This window comes from Glycine max, chromosome 1, assembly GCF_000004515.6.
Source record: "Glycine max cultivar Williams 82 chromosome 1, Glycine_max_v4.0, whole genome shotgun sequence".
Taxonomy (NCBI): Eukaryota; Viridiplantae; Streptophyta; class Magnoliopsida; order Fabales; family Fabaceae; genus Glycine; species Glycine max.
The window spans coordinates 45,441,632-45,450,651 of record NC_016088.4 but is presented as its reverse complement, the minus strand read 5'-3'; the positions used below and the strand labels follow the sequence as shown (position 1 = coordinate 45,450,651).

General features: G+C 34.9%; 1 pseudogene; it reads left to right on the top strand.

Annotated features, from left to right (window-relative positions):
• Nucleotides 1–553: 553 nt before the first annotated feature.
• On the top strand, nt 554–1,565 carry LOC100817958 (uncharacterized; annotated as a pseudogene).
• Nucleotides 1,566–9,020: the final 7,455 nt, after the last annotated feature.

Genomic DNA, 9,020 nt, shown 5'->3' with positions numbered 1-9,020 from the left:
GGAAAAACGAAGAGTTACTTGCGAGGGACATTTCCCTCATCACAGACATCATTTCATACATTCGTACATCCCAATGGTGGGTATGTGCGAAAATGAGTTCTGAACCTAGTGTTCAAATTTCATGACGATCCAACGGTTAGCAAGTCTGGATCGTCTTTTTACTTATATAGATTTGGATGTATGCGAGAAATAGAGAAAGGGAAGGAAAAAGGGAAAACAAAATTGAGAGGAAGAGACAGTGTAGAGATGTATCATAAATATAAAAAATGACCTAATATGTCTCTATTTATAGTTAGGGTACTCTCAACCTATTATTTATGAGTAAATAGGCATTTTGGTCCCTGACTTTTGACTCTTTTTGCAATTTAGTCCCTAATCTTTTTGAAATGTAAAAAATAGTCCTTATCTTTGCATAACTTTTGCAAAATAGTCATTGCCGTTAAATTTAAAAGTAACACCATTAGTGAGATGCATTGTTGGCAATTTTAGTGCCACATAGACTATCCAACATGGCAATTTTGGAGGTTTCAATTAACTCCTTCCGATGAGAGCCATGGAGGAGAAAGATTGGAATGATGACAGCCTCACCATGACCATCGTTTCTCATCACTGTTTCGACAATGATTCTGAAGCGCCAAGCTTCTCCATCTCCATCATCGAGGTTCTTTACTTCCCAATCCCACTACACTCTCCATGAATTTCCCAACCAACTAACATTTACTCTTCTTCTCGCAGAACATGAAGGACGAATATGTCCTATTCCTGTGGCCCTACAGCGTAGTTCTTGCCTAGTATGTTTGGCAGCACAATCATCGATTTTCAGGAGCCAACGTTGTTGAGGTACCCTCTTATTTCAAATTCTTGTCTAATGTTATGTGCTCATTTATTATTCTCCATTATTTTTTCTTATTGTATTCATGCATCTAGGTGCTGGAACTTCCTTGCTTGGCTTGGTTGCAGCAAAACTCGGTGCCTGTGTCACTCTTACCGATGACTTCACTAGATTAGGGGTATTACACTATTACCATCCAATTTTTATTTTATATACTTTTATAAAGATTTCAAATAAACTATTGTCAATCACCAAGCACGTGGATCAATTGCTACATGATTGTTCTGATTTAATCAATCATCTTTAGTTTAAGTCTTGCCTTGGGTTTACAGCTGTGTTGCGATGAATAATTGAGGAGGCACTTACGTGTGAAAACTCACACTCTGGGAAAATTCACACTCTTATTATTACTATTACTGTTATTATTATTATTATTATTATTATTATTATTATTATTATTATTATTATTACACTCATCCACCGACACACGTTTCTCGTTCACAAACTCTTTCCCCTAATTCCCAGAAGAAGTGTTTCCATCGCGCCAAGTAAACACCCCTCTCCCCTTCGGAACACTGTTCTCCCAACACCCTTCGTAATGGTTCCCGCTCTTCCACACCAGCACACTATTACTGGAGATGGTGTCATTCTTCCACTCTCCGACGTACTCGTTCCCGTTGCTCCACGTGTACCTCCCTTCCCTTCTTGCAGGTTGCACCTCCAAAACCCTTAAGACTTCACCATGTTGGAATTGAGAGGAGAAAAGCTTTAGAAATCCTAATTTGAGGAAGAAGAAGCAAGTGAGAAAGAAAATATTTGACAACTTTTTAAATTTTGCATCAAAGTCCAGTCTACATGTCACAATTTGGAACAATTTGTCACGTTGGATAGTCTATGTGACACTAAAATTGCCAACAATACACCTCACTAACGACGTTACTTTTAAATTTAATGGCAAGGACTATTTTGCAAAACTTATGCAAAGATAGAGACTATTTTTTACATTTCAAAAAGATAGGAACTAATTTGCAAAAGGGATCAAAAGTCAGGGACCAAAATGTCTATTTACTCTATTTTATTATTTTATAAACAGGAACTCTATTTTACTCCCTCTTAAATGAATAAATAAAATATCATTTTTATTTTCCTTCAAACCATTATTTTAATTAATAAAATTATTTCTCTATATTTATTTAATTATAAGAACCTCATTATTTTTTCTGAAACTATTTATTTTTAAATAAAATCCTTTTTAATTTATTTTACGAAAAAATGGGATGTTACACAGAATATAAAAAAAATTGCACAAATAGGTTGTAAAACATATTTGAAATCATCAATCCAATTCACCAAACCAATGCAAAAGAACTATCATAGTTCTATAGAGAATGATCATGTTATGAAAATTCAATCAATATCATTAGAGTTAGTTCAATCAAATTAATCTCTAAATTCATTGAGATTGCAAATTAGTTGGAATATCATCCAAACAACCTGTGATTAAATATCGAAATTAGGAAATGAATCCATAACCTAATTCATTTTCAATCCTAAGCCTATTCATAATCATGAAAATTGAAAATAGGATGGAAGAAAAAGATGAACATTCACACATAATTAAAATACTAAACCAAAACTCGAATTCAGTCTTATTTGGAGTAGATCCTTCGATTGATTGAGTATTTAGACTTTCATGATCACCACCAGTGGAAGAGCCACGGAATTTGTGTAAGAAAAAGGAAGAACAAAAGTGAAAAGAGGGAGAAGAATGAAGAACACTGGAGAGCAAATGAGAGAAAATATTTTGATCCTAAAGATTGCATAACAAGTAACTAAATCTGTTTATGGTACAAAATGAAGTAATTAACTAACTTCTACTAATATATACAATTACAACTCAGAAGGAAGGGATGGGCCTTCTAATTAAACTAATTATGCAAACTAAAGCCCAAATTCGCAGCCCAATTATGCAAGTGCAGAGGTTCTGACTTCCCAACCCAATTTGACCCTCTAAATGATTGAATTGGCCCAAGCTTATTTCATACAAAATTGAATATCTTTAACTTATATTTTCAAGGACTACTCACATTCTCCATTTGGAGTTCTGTAGTGTCCTATAGGCCCTGCATAAGGCAGATAGGTCAAGTAAGCACAAAAATCCAAAAATAAGCTATAATTATCAATTAAGCTCAATCATTTTTCTAAGACCAAAATTAAGTTAAAGTGAGAAAATAGGATTCAAAGAAGTGTCAATTAAGCTAAAAAGAATAGAAAAATACTAAACTACAAATGCTTAATCGACGAGTCCACTTAAACATGTGATGCTTGTGTAATTCTTAAGGAAAAAACGTCTAAGCTATGCCTTAAGAATGAGACAATCACCAAAGAAAAATCTACTCTTCTTAAGAAATTTTAGGAGTTGGAAAACCAACTAAAAGATCTTTAAAAGGATATAAAGGAGCTAAAAGAACTTCATGATTATCAGAAAGAAGTGATCTATAGAGAGAATGTGCACAAACACACAAAGATTATGTAGACCTTAAAATAAGTAAACATAATCTTTGGGTGGAATGTGAAGAGCACCAAAGATTTGTAAAAATTTTGAATGATAAGCTTTTAATGAATCAAGAATGTAAGGGTTAACCTCAAGATGTTGTCAAACTTCATGAGGAAAATGGAACCTTAAAAACTACAATAGCCAAATTTGTTAATCAGACAAAAAATCTTGAAAAACTGTTAGGATACAGTAGAAGTTCCTCAGATAAATATAGTAATGGATATGATGGGGAGATCTATTTTCATGATGAAGACATTATTGTCTACCACTTTTGTGGTAAGGTTGGACAAATGACGTCCAAGTGTAGGGGTCAACCTAAAAAAGGTGCATCCAATACATTTTTGGTTAACACAAAAGGATCCAAAAAGATTTGGGTACCTAAGAAAAAACTAATTCCTATTGTAGATGTCCTTGATAGCAGGAAACAAATGTCTATCATGGTACCAGGACAATGGCTGCTCACAGTACATGATAGGAGAAAAGTGTATGCTCCAATGCATGACTCTCTATCATGGTGGAATCATCACTTTCAAAGGCAATAAAAAAGGAAGAATAACAAAAGTGGGTAACATAGGTATCCATCCTACCCATCTATTGATCATTTTTATTTGTTGAAGGGCTCAAACACAATCTGTTGAGCATAAGTCAATTATGTGATAATGCATATGGTGTTTCCTTTAACAAGGATGAGTATGTTTATAAAATGAAAAGATGGGCCCTCCCTATTCTCTGCCAAGAGAAAAGGTAACCTCTACAAGATCATATTGGGGGAACTTTTAGATCAAAAGGTATCATGTTTATTGTTTGTCACTCACTAGCTATGATATAAAAAAACTTGGTCATGTAAGTTGGAGGTTAATCTCTAATCTGTAGAAAAACAACCTTGTAAGAGGATTACCAATTATGTCATATAAAGATTATTTACTTTGTGAGGCATATCAAAAGGGGAAACAAGTTAATAACGCTTTCTAATAAAAACATTGTTTCCACCTTAAGAGCTTTGCAATTATTGCACCTTGATTTGTTTGGTCTAACCAGAACTGTGTCCACCAGTGGAAAGAGGTATGGACTTCTCATAGTGGACGACTACTCTAGATGGATATGGGACATGTTTCTAAACTAAAAGGATGAGTCTTTATATATCTTCTTTAAATTTTGTAAACGTGTTCAAAATGAAAAAGGAGTATGCATTACTTCAATCAGAAGTGATCATGGAGGAGAATTTGAGAACGATATGTTTCAACTGTTCTGTGAAGAAAATGATATTCTTCACAATTTTTCAACACCTAGAACACCTAAACAAAATGGGGTAGTTGAAAGAAAGAACAAATGTTTATAAGAGATGGTTAGAACCATGCTCAATGATAATTTAACTTTTAAGCACTTATGAGCTGAAGCAATAAATACTGCATGTTATCTTCAAAACAGGATTTACATTAGACCTATTCTTAAAAAGAGTCCTTATGAATTGTGGAAGGGACGAAAACCCAATATATCATATTTCCATCTATTTGGATGTAAATGTTTCATTCTTAACACTATGGATAACTTGGGAAAGTTTTACTCACAAAGTGATAATGGAACATTTCTTGAGTACTTTGAAACATCTAAGGTATTCAGAGTTTACAACTCAAGAACCTTAGTAGTTGAAGAAGCTATTCATGTGAAGTTTAATGAAAATAAGTCTCATAAAGATCTATTAGAGCTAGATGAATTCTTTACAGATCTTAGACAAGACGACGACACAACAGAAAAAGGTTCATCCAGTCAAAACCCAGAAACAAAAATGTTCACTCGACAAGAACTTCAAGAAGAAGTAAGGGAACCCATTGAACACATCATGAGAATAAATCACCCAAAAAGTCAAATTAGTGGTGACCCAACAGATCATGTTTAGACAAGATCATCACTTAGATCGCAAGGGCACACTGCATTGATTTCAGAAGTAAAGCCCAAACACATTGATAATGCAATGCAAGATGATAACTGGGTAAAAGTTATCCAAGAAGAACTTGATCAATTTCAAAAGAATGATGTTCAGAAGTTTATAGAGCTACTAAAATGAAAGAAAGTTGTTGAAGCAAAATGGGTCTTCCACAACAAACTGGATGAAAATGAATTTTTTAAGCTAATGCAAATAGAATTTGAGATGAGCATGATAGGAGAGTTAAATTTTTTTCTCGGACTTCAAATAAAGCAAACAAGCAATGGTATCTACATCATCCAAAGAAATTATGTGAAAAGAACTATTGAAGAAATTCAACATGAACAATGCAAAAGAAATGAAGACACCCATACACCGCACAACATATCTAGGACTAGATGAAGAATCAACAAAGGTGGACGGGACTCAATACAGAGCAATGATTGGATCATTGCTTTATCTCGTAGCATCCAGACCTGATATCATGTTCAGTGTTTGCTTATGTGTGAGATTTCAATAAGAACCAAGGGAAGTACATCTAATTGTAGTTAAACGCATTATTAGATATCTAATTGGAACTTCTAATCTTGGTTTTCTGTTCAAAAGAAGAGAAAATTTTAGGCTCACAAGTTTCTATGATGCTGACCATGTTGGTGACAAAGTTGAAAGGAAGAGCACAAGTGGAAGCTACCACTTTATTGGTGGTAATTTAGTTACATGGGTATTTGAGAAGCAAGGCTCAACTGTGTTGTCCATTGCTGAAGCAGAATACATGTAAATATCTAGTTGTTGTGCTTAACTCCTTTGGATAAAGAACCAGCTTAAGGGCTACAGTATCTATAAGATTGAAATTCTCATCTATTGTGATAACAAAATTGTCATTAGTCTTTCTAAAAATCCAAATTGTATTCTAGAGCTAAGCATATAGAAATCAAGTATCATTTTATAAGAGACCATGTTTAGAATAGGACAATGGATCTACAGTTTATACCCACTGATGATCAACTTGCTGACATTTTCACAAAACCCTTAACTGAAGAAAAACTGATTTTGTTAAGAAATCACCTTGGAATGGTGTTTATAAACGAATGAATTGATATATATATATATATATATATATATATATATATATATATATATATATATATATATATATATATGTCATCTACTGTCTCATCAGAGGACATATTGTCCAAAGAATCTTAGCACACACATGCATCATTCAATATATGGATGCTCACTCACACATTTATATTTATTAAGTAAAACGTAGTGTTTCCATAAATGAATGTTGTAACGCTTTTTGCTGAGTTAACTCTTGGATGGCGAGCTTAATGGTTATTTTTTCAAGCCCATGATAAACCCTTAAACAACAGAGACTCTTGATGTCACTCTCACTCTATCTTAGAATACACTTCATCTTCCTATCTATGACCAAACCCTTTCTTTGACCTTACTCCTAACCTCTCCTATGGCCGCTTCAAACTTATATGTTGTCAAAATCATTTCAATTGTAGAGATAACCACCATTTGTACTTAGAATGAGCCTTCTATACACATTGACCATTTCTTCGATATCCAAGAACTTGAGAAGGTTGGTCTCAAACTCAAGGAGACCCTTCTCTTTTGTGTAGAAACGTATTTTTTCAACGAACCACAGACTATCTATTCGGAACTCATCAGAATAATCTAGAGGAATGTTGAGTTTTCCAACTACAAGGTAATCATGTCCAAATTTCTGGGAACCAAAGTAGTGCTTTCTAGAGATTCTATTGCCAAGGCCACTGGGTGCCTTCATGAGGGAAGCACTTATCAAGAAGGATGGGAGAAAAACTATAAATCCCATGTGGCAAGGGCTCTGTACAAAGAGAATATTGATAAAGCTGGTGAACAAAAGATTATCATTTACAACTTGATGTGTAAGAGGGCAAAGATTTGGGCTAACATTCTTAACAAGAGTGTTCTACACAAAGCAGGGTCAAAGACATCTCTATTAGATCTCCACAAGTTTGTTCTCTCCCACTTGATGGAGAATCTTCCATTTGACTTGCCTCACATAATCTACATCAACATTCTCAGTCATTTAAAGGGCTTAAGTGGTCTAGACGATAACTACTATGTTGTCCTAATCAACAATGTGCTTTGGGATCAAGGAGTATATCATGTCTTCGACAAGATGGACAGCAACTCAAAGCACACAATCATACCCAAAGGTTATGTTGTTGCTAAACAACAAAAATTAAGCAAAAATAATTAGATGGTTGTTATAAAACAAAACCTGAAGGAAGCTCCTCAGGTGGACTTGGACGCAATCAATAAGAGGAAGCAAAAAAGGCTAGCCAAGGCCATATTTTATAAAGACAAAGGTCTCAACAATTTTGGCATTGCTAGGAAAATTCAAAAGATCATGAATGAAAAATAGAAGAAGAAGAAGAAGAAGAAGAAAAGGAAATAGTCTCAAAGGGAAGAAGAAGAAGAAGAGAAACTGATAGCAAGAGAGCACAAAAATAAGAAGAGACACAAGCAGTCTGATACGTCCATCTTTGTGTGTTATGTAGAAGAAATATTAGTACCACAAAGGTTGAAAGACCCGGGTGAAACTGATGACGATGAAGGACTTATGTAGGTTGTTATTCAAAAGTGAAAGGTTGTGACTTAGGCTGTACCTACCCCAAAGAGAACAAAGGTTGCCAAACCAGCTCCTGTGCCCAAAGAATCTGTCATTTTGTCCACCATCCAAAGACACATCAAGACAAGGGCTACCAAAGCCAATCCCAAGATTGGTAAGAAAGAATGGATGATTTCCTTCACTGACAACAAGGAGAATTTTGCTTCATCCTCTTTAGATAGTGAGTCCATTGATGACACTTTTGTCTCTCCTCTTCATAAGCATACACTCCCTACACCCAAACAACATCCACCTTCATGTGCAAATGTATCTTAATGATCAAGCCACTACCTCCCCACTATGGTTGCACATCTCAAAGGCCATTGATATCAAGATCATTGCCGATGAAGTGTGTCCTTGTCTACCCATTTGGCATATTGCTAAGAAAAAGGGTTTCGAGTTGTAATACAATGAAGAGATGCCCTCAAGGTAGATGATGGTTGAAGTTTTCAACTATCCAAGGGATTTGAGTTATTTTTTTAGAAGCTTGTTCGTGCTCCAGACACATACGATGCCAGAACCTTTTGGAATCAAATTATGTGGGTTAACACCTTAAAGGCCTCCTCATCTAGTCATGATGGAAGCGACAATGTTGTTCAACATGATATCATTCAAGTGTTATGTCCAATTAGGAAGTATCACTTTGATGATGCTTATGTGTGTTTCACAAAGGATGCATACATCTACTCATTCATCCAACACCTTCAACGTCTTCCCACTATTCAATATGAAGGAACCTATGATCTTTTCAAGATGAGTGAAAAAAAGGATAATAGATCATGTGCCTAAGCTCCATGATACACAAAAAGAGAATAGAAATCAAGAAGAAGAGTTGGTTGTTGCTACTATTGAAAATAACAAAGCTGCTTCTATACAAGTCGAAGCTTCCGCTAAAGTTATGGACGATAACATTGTACATGAGATCATTACTGATCTTAAAAACATTGGTGTTGTGGACAAGACCCCATAGATGTCCAATGAAGCTCCAGATGATGAGGTTGCCCCTCAAGACAAAGAATCCGCGTCCAAGCAGTCAACA